The sequence below is a fragment of the Malaya genurostris genome, chromosome 1, assembly GCF_030247185.1.
Source record: "Malaya genurostris strain Urasoe2022 chromosome 1, Malgen_1.1, whole genome shotgun sequence".
NCBI classification, from domain to species: domain Eukaryota; kingdom Metazoa; phylum Arthropoda; class Insecta; order Diptera; family Culicidae; genus Malaya; species Malaya genurostris.
This window is the reverse complement of record NC_080570.1, coordinates 145,917,164-145,936,803: the sequence shown is the minus strand read 5'-3', so window position 1 is coordinate 145,936,803 and position 19,640 is coordinate 145,917,164. Positions and strand designations below refer to the sequence as shown.

General features: G+C 29.0%; 1 protein-coding gene across 4 annotated transcripts in view; it reads right to left on the bottom strand.

Moving 5' to 3' along the window:
• Positions 1-19,640, bottom strand: part of LOC131426090 (diacylglycerol kinase zeta) — a 473,898-nt gene that overhangs the window by 426,947 nt on the left and 27,311 nt on the right. For 2 of the 4 annotated variants that reach the window (XM_058588527.1, XM_058588530.1), the window contains exons 1-2: positions 12,817-13,327; positions 5,456-5,734 (exon numbers count right to left, since the gene is read on the bottom strand). The gene's annotated coding sequence lies outside the window, so the exon portion shown is untranslated. Of the gene's footprint in view, positions 1-5,455; positions 5,735-12,816; positions 13,329-19,640 lie in introns of those variants that run through there. The other 2 variants (XM_058588531.1, XM_058588529.1) reach the window with 2 other exon arrangements.

Genomic DNA, 19,640 nt, shown 5'->3' with positions numbered 1-19,640 from the left:
TTTGTATTTTTGTATTTTTGTATTTTTGTATTTTTGTATTTTTGTATTTTTGTATTTTTGTATTTTTGTATTTTTGTATTTTTGTATTTTTGTATTTTTGTATTTTTGTATTTTTGTATTTTTGTATTTTTGTATTTTTGTATTTTTGTATTTTTGTATTTTTGTATTTTTGTATTTTTGTATTTTTGTATTTTTGTATTTTTGTATTTTTGTATTTTTGTATTTTTGTATTTTTGTATTTTTGTATTTTTGTATTTTTGTATTTTTGTATTTTTGTATTTTTGTATTTTTGTATTTTTGTATTTTTGTATTTTTGTATTTTTGTATTTTTGTATTTTTGTATTTTTGTATTTTTGTATTTTTGTATTTTTGTATTTTTGTATTTTTGTATTTTTGTATTTTTGTATTTTTGTATTTTTGTATTTTTGTATTTTTGTATTTTTGTATTTTTGTATTTTTGTATTTTTGTATTTTTGTATTTTTGTATTTTTGTATTTTTGTATTTTTGTATTTTTGTATTTTTGTATTTTTGTATTTTTGTATTTTTGTATTTTTGTATTTTTGTATTTTTGTATTTTTGTATTTTTGTATTTTTGTATTTTTGTATTTTTGTATTTTTGTATTTTTGTATTTTTGTATTTTTGTATTTTTGTATTTTTGTATTTTTGTATTTTTGTATTTTTGTATTTTTGTATTTTTGTATTTTTGTATTTTTGTATTTTTGTATTTTTGTATTTTTGTATTTTTGTATTTTTGTATTTTTGTATTTTTGTATTTTTGTATTTTTGTATTTTTGTATTTTTGTATTTTTGTATTTTTGTATTTTTGTATTTTTGTATTTTTGTATTTTTGTATTTTTGTATTTTTGTATTTTTGTATTTTTGTATTTTTGTATTTTTGTATTTTTGTATTTTTGTATTTTTGTATTTTTGTATTTTTGTATTTTTGTATTTTTGTATTTTTGTATTTTTGTATTTTTGTATTTTTGTATTTTTGTATTTTTGTATTTTTGTATTTTTGTATTTTTGTATTTTTGTATTTTTGTATTTTTGTATTTTTGTATTTTTGTATTTTTGTATTTTTGTATTTTTGTATTTTTGTATTTTTGTATTTTTGTATTTTTGTATTTTTGTATTTTTGTATTTTTGTATTTTTGTATTTTTGTATTTTTGTATTTTTGTATTTTTGTATTTTTGTATTTTTGTATTTTTGTATTTTTGTATTTTTGTATTTTTGTATTTTTGTATTTTTGTATTTTTGTATTTTTGTATTTTTGTATTTTTGTATTTTTGTATTTTTGTATTTTTGTATTTTTGTATTTTTGTATTTTTGTATTTTTGTATTTTTGTATTTTTGTATTTTTGTATTTTTGTATTTTTGTATTTTTGTATTTTTGTATTTTTGTATTTTTGTATTTTTGTATTTTTGTATTTTTGTATTTTTGTATTTTTGTATTTTTGTATTTTTGTATTTTTGTATTTTTGTATTTTTGTATTTTTGTATTTTTGTATTTTTGTATTTTTGTATTTTTGTATTTTTGTATTTTTGTATTTTTGTATTTTTGTATTTTTGTATTTTTGTATTTTTGTATTTTTGTATTTTTGTATTTTTGTATTTTTGTATTTTTGTATTTTTGTATTTTTGTATTTTTGTATTTTTGTATTTTTGTATTTTTGTATTTTTGTATTTTTGTATTTTTGTATTTTTGTATTTTTGTATTTTTGTATTTTTGTATTTTTGTATTTTTGTATTTTTGTATTTTTGTATTTTTGTATTTTTGTATTTTTGTATTTTTGTATTTTTGTATTTTTGTATTTTTGTATTTTTGTATTTTTGTATTTTTGTATTTTTGTATTTTTGTATTTTTGTATTTTTGTATTTTTGTATTTTTGTATTTTTGTATTTTTGTATTTTTGTATTTTTGTATTTTTGTATTTTTGTATTTTTGTATTTTTGTATTTTTGTATTTTTGTATTTTTGTATTTTTGTATTTTTGTATTTTTGTATTTTTGTATTTTTGTATTTTTGTATTTTTGTATTTTTGTATTTTTGTATTTTTGTATTTTTGTATTTTTGTATTTTTGTATTTTTGTATTTTTGTATTTTTGTATTTTTGTATTTTTGTATTTTTGTATTTTTGTATTTTTGTATTTTTGTATTTTTGTATTTTTGTATTTTTGTATTTTTGTATTTTTGTATTTTTGTATTTTTGTATTTTTGTATTTTTGTATTTTTGTATTTTTGTATTTTTGTATTTTTGTATTTTTGTATTTTTGTATTTTTGTATTTTTGTATTTTTGTATTTTTGTATTTTTGTATTTTTGTATTTTTGTATTTTTGTATTTTTGTATTTTTGTATTTTTGTATTTTTGTATTTTTGTATTTTTGTATTTTTGTATTTTTGTATTTTTGTATTTTTGTATTTTTGTATTTTTGTATTTTTGTATTTTTGTATTTTTGTATTTTTGTATTTTTGTATTTTTGTATTTTTGTATTTTTGTATTTTTGTATTTTTGTATTTTTGTATTTTTGTATTTTTGTATTTTTGTATTTTTGTATTTTTGTATTTTTGTATTTTTGTATTTTTGTATTTTTGTATTTTTGTATTTTTGTATTTTTGTATTTTTGTATTTTTGTATTTTTGTATTTTTGTATTTTTGTATTTTTGTATTTTTGTATTTTTGTATTTTTGTATTTTTGTATTTTTGTATTTTTGTATTTTTGTATTTTTGTATTTTTGTATTTTTGTATTTTTGTATTTTTGTATTTTTGTATTTTTGTATTTTTGTATTTTTGTATTTTTGTATTTTTGTATTTTTGTATTTTTGTATTTTTGTATTTTTGTATTTTTGTATTTTTGTATTTTTGTATTTTTGTATTTTTGTATTTTTGTATTTTTGTATTTTTGTATTTTTGTATTTTTGTATTTTTGTATTTTTGTATTTTTGTATTTTTGTATTTTTGTATTTTTGTATTTTTGTATTTTTGTATTTTTGTATTTTTGTATTTTTGTATTTTTGTATTTTTGTATTTTTGTATTTTTGTATTTTTGTATTTTTGTATTTTTGTATTTTTGTATTTTTGTATTTTTGTATTTTTGTATTTTTGTATTTTTGTATTTTTGTATTTTTGTATTTTTGTATTTTTGTATTTTTGTATTTTTGTATTTTTGTATTTTTGTATTTTTGTATTTTTGTATTTTTGTATTTTTGTATTTTTGTATTTTTGTATTTTTGTATTTTTGTATTTTTGTATTTTTGTATTTTTGTATTTTTGTATTTTTGTATTTTTGTATTTTTGTATTTTTGTATTTTTGTATTTTTGTATTTTTGTATTTTTGTATTTTTGTATTTTTGTATTTTTGTATTTTTGTATTTTTGTATTTTTGTATTTTTGTATTTTTGTATTTTTGTATTTTTGTATTTTTGTATTTTTGTATTTTTGTATTTTTGTATTTTTGTATTTTTGTATTTTTGTATTTTTGTATTTTTGTATTTTTGTATTTTTGTATTTTTGTATTTTTGTATTTTTGTATTTTTGTATTTTTGTATTTTTGTATTTTTGTATTTTTGTATTTTTGTATTTTTGTATTTTTGTATTTTTGTATTTTTGTATTTTTGTATTTTTGTATTTTTGTATTTTTGTATTTTTGTATTTTTGTATTTTTGTATTTTTGTATTTTTGTATTTTTGTATTTTTGTATTTTTGTATTTTTGTATTTTTGTATTTTTGTATTTTTGTATTTTTGTATTTTTGTATTTTTGTATTTTTGTATTTTTGTATTTTTGTATTTTTGTATTTTTGTATTTTTGTATTTTTGTATTTTTGTATTTTTGTATTTTTGTATTTTTGTATTTTTGTATTTTTGTATTTTTGTATTTTTGTATTTTTGTATTTTTGTATTTTTGTATTTTTGTATTTTTGTATTTTTGTATTTTTGTATTTTTGTATTTTTGTATTTTTGTATTTTTGTATTTTTGTATTTTTGTATTTTTGTATTTTTGTATTTTTGTATTTTTGTATTTTTGTATTTTTGTATTTTTGTATTTTTGTATTTTTGTATTTTTGTATTTTTGTATTTTTGTATTTTTGTATTTTTGTATTTTTGTATTTTTGTATTTTTGTATTTTTGTATTTTTGTATTTTTGTATTTTTGTATTTTTGTATTTTTGTATTTTTGTATTTTTGTATTTTTGTATTTTTGTATTTTTGTATTTTTGTATTTTTGTATTTTTGTATTTTTGTATTTTTGTATTTTTGTATTTTTGTATTTTTGTATTTTTGTATTTTTGTATTTTTGTATTTTTGTATTTTTGTATTTTTGTATTTTTGTATTTTTGTATTTTTGTATTTTTGTATTTTTGTATTTTTGTATTTTTGTATTTTTGTATTTTTGTATTTTTGTATTTTTGTATTTTTGTATTTTTGTATTTTTGTATTTTTGTATTTTTGTATTTTTGTATTTTTGTATTTTTGTATTTTTGTATTTTTGTATTTTTGTATTTTTGTATTTTTGTATTTTTGTATTTTTGTATTTTTGTATTTTTGTATTTTTGTATTTTTGTATTTTTGTATTTTTGTATTTTTGTATTTTTGTATTTTTGTATTTTTGTATTTTTGTATTTTTGTATTTTTGTATTTTTGTATTTTTGTATTTTTGTATTTTTGTATTTTTGTATTTTATCCTTGGATTTGAAGATATTAAAATTTTTAAACTTTGAGAATTTAAAGTTTTTAAGTTCTGGAGACTTTCAGATTTAATCTTTGCTGGACTTTTCGATTATTTATTTTCAGATTTCTAGATTTTAACTTTTTTATTGTTGTACTGTTTTTTTTGTGTTTTTGTTTTTATTTTTTTTATATTATTATATAAATTTTTTTTATATTTTATTTTTATATTTATGAAATTTTAAAATTCAGATTTGAAATTTTTACATTTCCATATATTTTTAGATTTCCAGATAATTTTAAATTTCCAGATGTTAGGATTTTATGGTTTTAGTTCTTAGATTTTTAGAATTTAAGGATTATAGGATTCTAGGATTTTAGGATTATAGGATTTTGGTATTTCAGAATTCTAGAATTTTGGGATTTCAGAATTGTAGGATTTTAGGATTTTTGAATTTTAGAACTTTATGATTTTTAATTTTTTAGATTTTTATATTTGATTTTAGATTTTAGATTCAATGCTATATTGTGTTCCGTTTTATCATCACTCAATTGATAGAATTCAAATATGGTAAACATAGTGAGATCAAATCTCGGCATGCTGCAGCATCAAGTAAAATTAAAAAGTCAAACGAAATACCGGGGCTATAAATAAAACATTCATACCACAAAGTGCAATTTTGCAGTTCCTCGGCACCATATTAAACGGTATAGCACCGTCCTGCTTTTCCTATCGTGCTAACCATTTATTGATAGGATTACTATTCCATTATTATAAGAAGCTTACCTGCGGTCCGATTGATGTTTGCCGGTGTCTCTCGTCTTGGACAAACAGCTGGCTACAGGTTGTTGGTAACGACGGCCGGTACGCATATTCCGGTGAAGATCGACTTCCTCCTCTCGTCGCTCGGTATGATGTTGAGTTCCGTTGCAAGCATGAGCAATCATGATCAAAGTTTCCTGGCCATCCCGGCAGTGTGCAGCCTCGCAGCGCACTGCCGGGTGGCTTGGAATTTAACCTCATCGCTTACACACCGCAAATGGACCACCGGATACTTACTCATTTCTGGAATGGAAGACAGTAAGAAAGTGGGATTAGAGTAGTTGGGGGAAGGAGACATACTTGTTTTTAATGGAGACGCGTGGTGGATTTTGTTTTTAAAGGAAAAACAACTTCAGTCAAAAAAAATCAGATAATGCATTTCGAATTCTCCGCATGGGCATTGAACTCCATTGAAGCCCATCAATCCTTTATTTATTTATCCGAAAATCATGATCAGTCACGGGAAATAAATTGACAGCATTCAAATCAACGCTGTAACGTTGATTAAAATGTTCCCAAAATAGTTTTGAATAGAAACAACGAAAGCAAAACATAAAACAAAACACACACAAACATTCAACAACGACAACACAAAACAACAGCAAAAAAACAGGAAAAATACGCTCAGTACGCGACACTCACTTTTTCCGCCGTAAGTTTCCGCCGCCTGCCATGTCGTCGTTGGTGGAGGCAGCAGCGGACGGAGGTTTTTCGTTATCAACGACACCCTCCACAAATTGAACATGATAGCCGAGACGGGCCAAATTAAGCAATCTACGGGAAAATGAAAAGAGAAACAGAGTAGTGAGACAGAAAGAGCGAAAAGCAAAAACTAGAAATACAAAAAAAAACGAAAAACAATGAACTGGTGCACGACAATCCAGCGAAACTGAACTGAGTCCCGTCGTCGTCGCCGTGGGAAGACGCAAAAGGAGGAGGGTAAAAGTTGAAAGTTGGAAAATAAAATATTCGCGAACTGTGAATGTTTTTTTTTTTTCGAGAATAAAAAACTCGGTCCTTTTGTTCTATTCGATAATTGATTCTCGGTGTTGATAATAAAGACAGTTCCAGTGCACGGACCCAACACGGAAGGACGGGGAATGGGAGTTGGAGGAAACGCTGGATCCATTGGTGCAGTTGCCGGTCTTCTCGTCAGACGGTACCAGCGGATAGGAGACAGTAACGGGGCAAGCGGTAAGCATGGGAGATGCAGAAAACTTTTTCATTTAACTGCAGTTCATTTTTTGTTAGGGCAGACAGGACTCGGGAATGAGAATTGCTGACCTATTTGTTCTAGTGAGATTGGCACTATTGGGGCAGAAATTTCAATTAGTTTTAATTGTTGCGTACTGCAACTTGGTTTCCGTAAGTTACACAGGTTTTCAGGCAATGTACGAGATGAATGATGGTAACGAATGAATGAATTTTAATAAAAAAAATGAATCCTGTGATGAATGACAAGCAGTTTAACACTTCAACACTTCATGAAATAAATGTTTAAAATACTTTTATCACTTTGTGGCTTTTTTCGTGTCCTAAAATATTCATATGAATGTTGTTATTTGCGTTAGGCGTTTCGCTATGTTCATGTTCATCCAACTCTCGTGTTCTTAACCGATGGTCGTCGTCGAGGTTAAAGTTAATGGTACGAAGTAGTAGTCTATCTGTCTAATTGTCTTTACGGTGGGTAGTGAGCATGTGCGAATGAATAGGCATAAACATCAACTTGATAACGAAAACTCTCTCCGACCATAATGGTAAATAGAGGGTAACATCCTCGAAAAGTAAAAAAGGCGGATGGGTAATGTCAGAGACATGACCGGATTGCGTGAATACGAAAAAAAATGATTTTGTTGAAAAATCTGGATTCTGAACCAGGAATTTTGAGCTTCGAATTTTCGACTCGAATGCTAGAACTGAGTTTTGAACCTGAATTCTGAAACTCGATTTTTATGCTAGATTCTGGAACTGAATTCTGAACCAGAACTCGGCCACTGAACTCTGGATCTGGATCAATGCGGTATAACTTCATTTCAATCTAATATTATTAGATGAAAATAAAATTTATGGCCGTCGTCTGTCAGCATATCCCTTTTTTTCTTCTTTTTACTTTTGTTGCTAAAGCTCACAGAATTCATCGTCAATTGAACAAGACTAGGTACGCCCTTGAAGTTTTGCTTGCTCAGTTGTTGTACCTGTTTCATTGTCTTCACTGTGGGTAGTGAGCAAGCGCGAATGAATAGGCATAACCATCAACTCGATAACACAAAACTCTACTCGACCATAATGATAAATAGAGGGTGGCGATTCTTATTTGAGTTTTCAATTATCACCAGCAAGTTAAAATCGACCATTTCGACTGTTTGAAACGTATTGAGATGTGTTTCGAAATATTAAAATTGAAAACCGAAAGAGGGAACAATTAATTTATGTAAATTTTACCATCGATATTTCAGTTATCGTGACTGGTTTACCTTTAATCCATTATCTTGAACCAATTGGGATGTTTACATGAACCTTACTTGAAATCCGCTCTCTCATTCAATTGTTAGATATTTCGTTATTTCAGGAGATAAACTGACGGTAGTTAAACTGAGCTTCGGTAGAAAGGGAAACGAATGAAGGACGAGATGATGCATATTCGGTGCGACAGCGAAGGTTGTGTGTTAATAAAGTTTTACAGCACTGATCTGGATTGTAGAACCGTTCATAAAACCTACGTACTGGAAATGAATTCAAGACCAGGTTTCTGATTCGACACTGACTTTCAAACTTGAATCCTAGCACTGAATTCAGGACCTGAATTCCGGTTCTGCAGTTGAATTTTAGTTACATAAATCCGGTCCAGAATTTAGTTTTCGAACTCAGATCCAGAATTCACCTCCGAGAGTCGTTTCTAGGATCCATATCCGGGGTTTAAGTCGAAAATCTATAGAACCTAGTTCCTGGATTCAGATCCACTTGTGGACCTGAATTATGGAACCAAATTCTAGAACTGCATTCTAGAACAGAATTCTGAAACTGGACTCTGGGATACATTTTCGAACCGAATTTTGAAAATACAACAGAATTTTGGAACTGAATAAAGCTTCTGTATTTCGGTTTGAAGTTCTCGAACTTCAGGTTCAGAACTCAGTTCCAGAATTCTAAATCTGAATTCCGGACAAAAATTTTGAAACATCTCAAAAACATTAAAAACTACCCGAAAACAATATAAAATGACTCAAAACTACTCGAAGAGCTGCTGGTGAATTTGCTTGAAAACGATAAAAAACAGCTCAAAAACGTTATACAACTTTTCTAAAAACTGATCAAAGAACTGCTCGAAAACTGATTGGAAGCGATACTCGAACATGATAAAAACCTGCTTGAAAACAATTAAAAACTACTCGAAACTGAAATTTAATTGCAAAAGAAACTGCTCGAAAACAAAAAAAAGCTACTCTAAAACGATAAAAAAAACTGTTCCAAAACGATAAGGCACTGCTCGAAAACGATAAAACACTGCTCAAAGATGGTAAAAAATCGAAAACTCGAAAACGATAAAATAAGCTCGAGAAACTACTACGAAATAATAACGAACTACTCAATAAACCACTGAAAATCGCTGGAAAAACGATAAAAAACTACACGAAATCAATTAACATCTGCTCAAAACCGTTAAATGCTTTTCGTAAACAATAAAAATCTACCTGCAGCTCAAAAGCAATGAAAGAACTGCTCGAAAACGATAAATAAAACAGCTCGGAAACATTGAAAACTGGTCTAAATCGATAAAAACTGCTCGAAAACAATAAAATGGGCTAAAAACTGCTCGAAGACCTGCTGCTCGAAACAGATAAAAAGCAGCTCAGAAACGATATACAACTTTTCTAACAACTGTTCGAAGAACTGCTCGAAAACTATTTGGAAACGGTACACGAACATAATGAAAACCTGCTCGAAAACGAAAATAAATTGATCACAAAACTGCTCGAAAACAAAAAAAGTTACTCAAAACCGATTAAAAAAACTGCCAAAAAACGATAAAGCATTGCTCGAAAACGATAAAACTCTGCTAAAAAATGGTAACAAATCGAAAACCCGAAAACGATCAAATAAGCTCGAGAAACTACTACAAAATGATAACAAACTACTCAAGAAACCGCTTAAAATCGCTGGAAACAGTAAAAAACTACACGAAATCGAATAAAACTTCTCAAAAACTATTAAAAGCTTCTCGTAAAAGATACAAATCTACTCGAAAAAGTTCTCAAAAGCAATGCAATAACTGCTCGAAAACGATAAATAAAACAGCTCAAAAACATCAAAAACTGCTCGAAATCGATAAAAAACTGCCCAAAAACAATAAAAAAGGGCTCAAAGCTGCTCGAAGAGCTGCTGCTCGAAACAGATAAGAAGCAGCTCAAAAACGACATACTTTTCCAAAAACTATTCAAGAAACCGCTGAAAAATTGCTCGAAAACGTAAGAAAAACTGTTCGAAAACAATAAATAAAATTTACACGAAATCGATTGAAAACTGCTCAAAAACTGTAAAAAGCTATTCGTTAGTGATATAAATCTACTCGAAAAAGTTCTCAAAAGCAATGAAAAACTGCTCGAAAGCGATAAAGAACTACCCGAAACTATAAAAAATGACTCCAAACTGCTCGAAGAGCTGCTGGTGAATTTTCTCGAAAACGATAAACCACTGCTCGAAAACGATAAAACACTGTTCAAAAATCGAAAATGATAAACTAATCTCGAGAAACTACTTACAAAATTATTTAAATAAAACTATTCAAAAAACCTCTGAAAAATTGCTCGAAACGGTAAAAAACTGCTCAAACCATTAAAAACTGCTCGAAGACGTTAAAGAACTGCTCGAAAACAATAAAAAATAGCTCAAAACTGCTCGAAGAACTGCTGATGAATTTGCTCGAAAACGATAAAAAGCAGATCAGAAACGATATTCAACTTTTCTAACAACTGTTCAAAGAACTGCTCGAAAACTATTTGGAAACGGTACTCGAGCATGATAATTACCTGCTCGAAAAGAAAAATTTGCTCAAAAAATTACTAGAAAACGATAAAAAAAACCTGCCTGAAAACGATGAAGCACTGCTCGAAAACGATAAAACACTGCCTAAAAACGATAAAAATCTATCCGACGCGCTCAAAAACAATACAATCTGCTCGAACACAATGAAAAACTGTTCGAAAACAATAAAAAACTGCTCGAAAACAAACATAAATTGTTCAAAAAGCGATTCGAAAACGATAAAAAGCTACTTGAAAAACTGAACGAAAACGATGAAGCACTGCTCGAAAACGATAAAACACTGCTCAAAAAACGATAAAAATCGAACGTGATTAAATAAGATCGAGAAACTACTTCATAATTATAAAAGAAGAAACCGATATAAATCTACTCGAAAAAATGCTCAAAAGCAATGAAAAAACTGCTTGAAAACGGCTCAGAAACATTAAAAACTGCTTGAAAATGATAAAAAATTACAAAAAAACAATAAACCAATGGTTCAAAACTGCTCGAAAAGCTGCTGGTGAATTTGCTCGAAAACGATAAAAAGCAGCTATACAACTTTTCTAACAACTGTTCAAAGAACTGTTCGGAAACGAAAAAACTACTAGAACGCGTGGAAAAATTGTTCGAAGACTTTATGTAAAACAACTCGAAAGCGATAAAAAACGGTTTCGTATTCGAGAAATAATTTTAGAGTTTTCTAGACCTGTTTTTTACCGTTTTCAAGCAGATTTTTAACGTTTTTGATTAATTTTTTCTATCGTTCTCGTGCAGTTTTGAAAGTAATTTTCAAACAGTTTTCAGATAACTGTTCACAAATTGCTTTTAAAACTGCACGAAAACGATAAAAACTAATCAAAATGAAAAAAACTGCTTGAAAATGGTAAAAAACATTAGGACTTGAAAAGCTCTAAAATGGTTGCTCGAAAACGATTAAAAATACTGCTCTAGAAACTGCTCGAAGAGGATAAAAAATTGCTCGGAAACGACAAAAAACTTTTCTAAAACAGTTAAAAAACTGCTCGAAAACGAAAAAACCGCTCGAAAACTATTGAAAATTTCTCTTAAACCGGTTTAAAAACTAACTAATTGTTTTTCAAAATCCGTATAAAACTCAGTCAATTTTATCAATGCACTCGAAAATCAGTACAAAATTGAAAAATCCGTATATCTGGTGAGAAAGTCATCGTCACACCACTAGGTGGATTAAAACAGGGATTTTCACTGCACAAACACCCTTCGAAGGCGAATCACTACAAATTGAACGAAGGCGGATCCATTTGGCCTTTCAGCGTTCCATGACCGAATCCCTAGCAACGTCAACATAGTATTAGTTTCGATTTCCCGCCATGTCTTTTACGGGTTTTCTTATCTGTCTGTTGCAAGACTGTACTCGAACAAAAAAAATGGCACATTTTCCTTTGTGAATTTGTCAACAAACTCGCCAGGATTTACTTGGTGTGGCAAGCGATCCGTGGGTGCGGCAAATTCAATACAACCGTATATACGTATCAACCGGTACCATCAACGCTGCTGTTCTCCTTTCGATCGTACGAAGACGAAACTCTGTTTTGGTGGGATTTGGCATCGATCCAATTCACGAAATCGGCAATGTAGTGATCCGAAGCCTCCGGTGTTATTCTAAAAAACAGGGAAGACTCGGATTTGCATTTTTTTTTTTCACTAAACAAGCGCCCTTCGAATGCGAATCACTACAAAAAAGCATATCCTATATGGCTACTCAACAGTCCATGACTAAATCCCTGCAAACGACGACATTGTGCTAGATTGGAATTACCACTGTCTTTTGCTGTCTCGTTCCAACTATGTTACATAAATGATGCTTTTTTTACTACATAATCATATATATAAACAATGTAGAAGCTTTATCCCAATGCTCATTTTCTTTGACTTTTTCAATGACAACCTAGAACGGTTGTTTATTTGAGTTAGTATCATATTTCTTCGGTAGAGGTAAATACCATCGCGAGAAGTGTCAACGAAATAAACAGTTGCACTTCTAGTCAACCGTGCGCAGTGTCACGTTTCGAGACCCTGAAGGAATCCGCTAATTCGCGTGACCACGCTTCCTTGAGGAATGATAATGAACTGTGGCGTCTAATTGGATTCCAGCGAAGTAACCTCGCTAGAAACTCAATAGAACGTAGAACGCCCCACCCCCTCGATTACACGAAACTAGTTCACGATTGTAGTGAATACACAAAAACGTAAGCCAACGATTTAATTGGATGAAGTTCCAACTTTGTCGCGAAAGACCAGCTAACCGAACCTGCACCTACCCCTCCTCGTTTTCGGATTCCTCCGCGGATTCGTCGCCTTCGACGATCTTCGGAACGGTCAGCGTAGCCATCTGGGAAGTTTCCTGTTCGTCACTACCTCCGACCACGGTCATAACCGGATCCACTGGGTTCGATTCCTGAATTTCCAGTACCGACTGGACGATGTTCACCGACAAGGGCACCAACTGGGTTACGGTTGTTCCCGGACCGCGCGACGGTGACCCGAGCTTCTTCACAACAGCGGTGATGTTAATTTTGACACTAGGTTTCTCCTCGCTCGGTTGTTCAGCCACTTAGCACCGAGAATTCACCGGTGATCTAATCGAATTAGAACGTTTTAATATCATCAGAAACAAACAGAAAAATCCACGGGCACAAGTCGTTCGCAAATAGTTCCGGAAACTTTTGGGCACGATTTGAAAGTCATCAAACTACCGAACACCAGATAAATAAAAACCGAGAGCTCCGTTCAAAACCACGACCGAGAATGGATTGAAACGGGCGAGCTGCCGTCACTTGCCAGCAAAGCTCCTCGACACTTGTAAGGACTCGTTCCAATGCAAACCAGCAGCTAATTCGATTACCCGGATCCTCGGAGGTGTCTGGGGGTGTCGTATTCGTGCGCGAGCGCCCTGTCCTAATTGATGAAGCAGGAGGTCGCCCCGCAACGCCAACGCCTACTGGGGATGATGACGACCAGGACGACGACGACGACGATGAAGCCTGTCGTCATGTGAGTTATTCAATAATTATGCTGCAATGAGCCGGTCCTGAAACACGGACAAACCACGACCTAACTGAAAGTGAAATTGGCGTAAACAATCTAATGTGCACGAACTAGGGTACCGCCATAGGCAGGGACTTTGTCTATTTTGGTGCAGGACTGGGTGAAAATCGTCGATGTGGTCTGTAGATTTCCCGAATTCCACTGGGTAGCTGTTTTCTTGCAGTAAAACATTCTTAAAATTGAATTTGTTCAACTGGTCAAAAATAAGTCTACTTCAATTTCGTCTGCAACTCATCAGTGCATTGTCAGTTCAATTTGAACTACCAAAGCCATTTAACAGTAACACCTGAACGGTTTAAAAAAAAATTAACCGAGGCAGGTTTTTTTGCAATTATATGAGCTCAAGTCTCGTTTTAAACGGTCTTTTATCGGATCTTTTTTATGTAAATTTTCAAAGTTAAGGGGTTTTCTATGAAAATTTTCAAAATTATGCGATTTTTTTACGCGAATGCGATTTTCCTGTTCTGATTTATAAATGTACGAAACGTACGTCGAGATCGGGTGTTATCTTCAAAAACTCTTTTTAAGTCAGTTATCTGGGACATAACAAATTTTCGATTCCTTAGAAAAAAATTTTTTTAAGATAACATTTGACATCAATTTTTTATTTCGATATATTTTGAACATTTTTTTCAAGACAGCACCAGATCTAGAGAATTCATGAATTTTTAAGAATCTGACAACAAAAATTTGTTTTTTTTGTAGTTTTGCGCTTTTCGATGCGAATTTCCAATGTTTTACTGACTTTTGTTTCACATGAAATTTTAAAGTTTTACTGTTCTCTTTTATTCGTTCTAAAAAAATCGCATAACCATGTTCATTACAAAGACGCTAAACAAAGATAAAAAAGTTATTGCCAGATGTCTTGAAAAATTCATAAAACGTCGAAATTTGGCACTATATCGGAAGAAAATAGAAAAATTTTATTGATGCCAAAAAATGTACAAAACGTCGAGATCAGGTATAATCTCGAAACATGGTTTATGTCAATTAGGACTAGAAAAATCCTCGAGATTTTTTTTCGAGATTACATCAGATCGTTTCGTGCATTTTTTTGGTATCAACCAAATTTTTCAATTTTAATGAACATTTGTTTCCATCTCGACGTTTTATGAATTTTAAGGAAATCTGGCAACAACTTTTCTATCTTAGCTTAGCGTTTTTTTTTTTAATAGAAGTTCTCAAGGTTATGCGATGTTTTAGTGCGAATTTATAAAATTTTTACAATCACATTTTTTTGAAAATTTTCAAACGATTGTTCAAAGTTGTTTGGTTTTCTTGTTTTTTTTTTAATTACTCGAAACGTCGGAATGTGATGTTATCTCGTTTAAAAACAAAACTTTTTAAAATTACACCAGATCTCGAAGCTTCACGCATTTCTAAAACATTAGCCAAACATCCACAAAAAAATCCTATTTCGATGTATCAAATTTTTCACAAATTCCAAAGTCGATATTTTGAAAACCAAACATTTTTTTCGAGAAAGCTCCAAATCTCGACGTTTTAAGATTAATTCCCGTTGAAAAATTTTTGCGACAACAAATTTTTTACTTCAGTTTCACGAAAATTTTCCTAGAAAAATTACAAGACTGCAAATTTTCATAAAAAATGCGTCAAATCTCTGAAATTTGCATATTGAAAATATGGATTAATATTAATTTGGGGAATTTCGGAAGATCGATTTTTTTGTTAACACCAGATCTCGACGTTTCGTTTTTTTCATTTTTTTTTTCATTTTTTTATGAACAATTTTTTTTTATATAGCGCCAGATCTCGACGTTTTTTTTGAATTTTTCAAGATATCTGGCAACAACAAGAAATTTTTTTTTGTTTCACAGTTTTTTGACCCCGAATTTTTAAAAGTCTTGTAATTTTTTAGGAGAATTATGAAAGTGCGGCGCCTAGTTTTTATTTTAAGTTTTGCAGTTTTTTTTCATTCAAATTTCAGAGATTTTAGATTGCATTGCGTGTAATTTTTTGTTGGGGAATTTTCAAAGAGCGATTTATTGTGGGAACAATTTTTTTTAAATTTAGTTTCACTTTTTTAATTGCATATTTCAGATGTGCGAAATTTCATAGCCTTGTACTTTTTTAAGGGAACTGATTTAGCAGCAGATCTCGACGCCTCATGAATTTTTAAGACATTTGGCAACAATCTTTTTTGTGTTGTTTTGTGTTTTTTTTTTATTTTTATCGAAAAGGTTTCAAGGTTTCACGATTTTTTAGTACGAATTTACAAAAATTTTCACATTTTTATTCACCTGATTTTTCAAAGTTGTTTGTTTTTCTTGTTTTTTTTTTATTTCTCGAAATAGTCGGGGTCCGGGGTTTTTTTTATTAATTTTTTTTTCAATGCGAACTTCAGCGATTTTGCGCATTTTTTATGTGAATTTTCAAAGTCTTGTGATTTTTCTAGAGGAATTTTCAAAGAGCGATTTTTTTTGCGTCGACAAAACTTTGTTTTTTCTTCGTTTTTTTAATGTGAATTTCAGAGATTTTTCGTATTTCGAATTTTCAGTCTTACAATTTTTTTAGAAAACTTTCCGAAGAGCGTTTTTTTTTCGGAGAAATTTATTCTTTCTTCAGTTGAGCGATTTTTTAATAAATATTTCAGAAATTTTGCACATTTTTTATGCAATTTTCAAAGGCTGAAATTTTTTCAGGAGAATTTTTGAATTTCGATTTTTTTTGCGGCAACGATTTTTTTTTGTATTTAGTTTCACATATTTTTAAAGCGAATTTCATAGATTTTGCACATATTTTAAGTGAACTTTAAAAGTCTTGTAATATTTTAGTTTTCATGTTGCGATCCATTTTGCGGCGCATACAAAGTTCAAATTTCAGAAACTTTGTGCATTTTTTTACGCAAATTTTTTAAGTCTTGTGATTTTTTATAAGGGAACTGATATAGTGCAAGATTTCGCACGTTAAAACATCTGGCAAAAACAATTGTGTTTTTTCAAAGGTTAGAGATTTTTTAGTGCGAATTTACATTTTATTCAATTTTTTTGCCAATTTTCAAAATTAGGCGGTGTCTTATTCCCACGATTTTTCAAGGTTATTTGGTTTTCTTGTTTCTTCATTGCTCGAAACGTCGGGGTCTGATGTTCTCTAATTTTTTTATGTCTGAGATTCGTTAAAAAAACTTTTTTTAAATTACACCAGATATCGACGTTTCCTGCATTTCTAAAACAAAAAAAAAATCTATTTTGAAAAATTTCAAAATTTCTATGAATCCTAAAGTCGATATTTCGCGAGTCAAACAGATAGCTCAAAATCTCGACCTTTTGAGGTCTTTTAAGACATCTGGCGACAACAAATTTTTTGCTTCAGTTTCACGATTTTTTTAATACAAATTTCAGAGATTTTGAGCATTTTTTATGAAAATTTTAAGTATTTTTAGGAGAATTTTTGAAGTTCGATTTCTTTTGTGGCTACAACTTTTTTTTGTAATTTCACTATTTTTTTTAATGCGATTTTCCGAAATTTTGCGGATCTTTTATGTAAACTTTCTAAATCGCGACAACAAATTTTTTGCTTCAGTTTCACGATTTTTTTAATACAAATTTCAGAGATTTTGAGCATTTTTTATGTAAATTTTTAAAGTATTTTTAGGAGAATCTTTGAAGTTCGATTTTTTTGTGGCTTTTTTTTTGTAGTTTCACATTTTTTTAATGCGATTTTCCGAAATTTTGCGGATCTTTTATGCAAACTTTTAAAATCAGCTTCGAAATTCCTTCAGTTTCAGAATTTTTAATGTGATATTTTTGTTGTGAGGAAAAAATTTGGTGCAGTTTTGTTCAAATATTCAAAGCCTTGTAATTTCTCTTAGGAGAATTTTTGAAGTTCGTTTTTTTGCAGCGACAGTTTTTTTGTTGTAGTTTCACAATTTTTTTTATTGCGATTTTCTGAGATTTTTCGGGTTCTTTAATGCAAACTTTCAAAATCTTGTAATTTTTTCAAAGAAATTTTCTGAGTTCGATTTTTTTGCGGCAGGCAACAAAAAAAATTGTTTCTTCAGTCTTGCAAGGTTTTTCGGGAAAGTTTCGGAAGCGATTTTTTTTCGCAGGAATAATTTATTTTTTAGTTTCACTGTTTTTTAATGCATTTTTAAGATATTTTGCGAATTTTCAGTTTTGTAATTTTTTTAAGGAAATGTTCAAAGCGTAATATTTTGCGGTGACTATTTTTTAACTTCAGTTTCAGAATTCTCAATGTACGATATTTTTTGACAGAAATTTTTTTTTTATTTTAACTTTTTTTAAAATGAAAAGTTTAGAGATTTTGTGCATTTTTTGTTCAAATTTTCAAATTTTTTTTCTACAATTTCACGATATTTTTAATACAAATTTCAGGGATTTTGAGCATTTTTTATGCAAATTTTCAAGATCTTGTAATTTTTTTAGGAGAATTTTCGAAGTTAGATTTTTTGCAGCCACAATTTTTTTTAAGAAAAATGTGCAAACTTTCGAAATCTTGTAATTTTTTAAAGAAATTTTCAAAGTTAGATTTTTTGCGGCGACAACAAAATTTTATTTCTTCAGTTTTACATATTTGAATGGAATTTTCAGAGAGTATCGCAATCTTTTTTCGAGAAATTTTCAAAAGCGCTTTTTTTTCGCAATTTTTTTAATTTCACGATTTTTTTAATGCAAAATTTCAGATATTTTGCGAATTTTTAGTACGATTTTTCAGTCTAGTTATTTTTTTTCAGAATGTATTTTTTTTTGCGTAGACAATTTTTTTTTCAGTTTCGAAATTTTCAATGTGTGATATTTTTGTTGCGAGAATTTTTTTTTCAATTTTAAGGTCCCATCTCAGAGATTTTGTGCATTTTTTGAGCAAATTTTCAAGGTCTTGTAATTTTTTTGGCGGAATCTTTGAAGCTAGATTCCACGATTTTTTTAATGCGATTTTCAGAGATGCAAACTTTCGAAATTTTGTAATTTTTTCCAAATTTATGCATAAATTTTGTAATTTTTTATACAAACTTTCGAAATTTTGTAATTGTTTCAGAGGAATTGCGATTGTGCAATGTTTTGGCGGAAACAATTCGTTTTACTCTCGTTTTAAAAATTTTTTTAATGCGAATTCCAGAGATTTTGCACATTTTTCTTGTAAAATTTTTAGGAAAATTTTCAATGCGCAATATTTCTTTGTGATAAAAAAAAATTCTTATGCGATTTTCAGAGATATTGTGAATTTTTAATGCAAATTTTCAAAGCCAGAAGTTTTGAAGTTTGATTTTCTTGAGGCGATAATTTTTTTTGCTTCACAACTTTTTTAAGGCGATTTTCAGAGATTTTGCACCTTTTTTTATGCAAACCTTCAACGTCTTGTAACTTTTTTAAGAGAATTTCAAAGGTGCGAATTTTTTTGCGGTGACAATTTTTTTTCTTCAAATTTAAACAATTTTTTGATGCAAACCTCAGAGATTTTGCGCATTTTTTTATGGCAGTAGTGGAAAAAAGCCAAATCCGATCAAAAAGAATGCTGCTTCAAAAGTGATAATCGGCGTTTTTTGATAGCACTATTTGAAGCAGATTTCACTGTTAATACAGGATCCGGCACTCGAAGTGTAACCAATTAAAAAGGCCATAAATTCAGTTTGGAAAATTACTTTTACTTAATTCAAAGTACAAAATGTGTAAAAATAATATAAAATTCAGAATCAATTCACTTTTGCTCGATATGACCACCTTTTGCCTTGACTTGATGACTTGAGAGAGCGAAGGAGTTCCTTCGTTTGGCCGAATGTGACTTGCAGGTGTATTTTGGCCCACTCGCGGACAATAACTTTTTTCAGCGTTGTATACAGACTGTTGTATCTTTTAGTTCGGACTTTGCTCTCCAAAATGGCCCAAAGAGAATAATCCATTGGATTCGCATCTGGTGAATTCGAGAGCCATTGTGTGGACGTGATGAAGTTCGGAACGTTGTTTTTCAGCCATTCTTGGTTCACTCGAGCTTTGTGAGACGGTGCCGAGTCCTGCTGAAACGTCCATGGTCTGCCACCGAAATGTTTGTCTGTCCACGG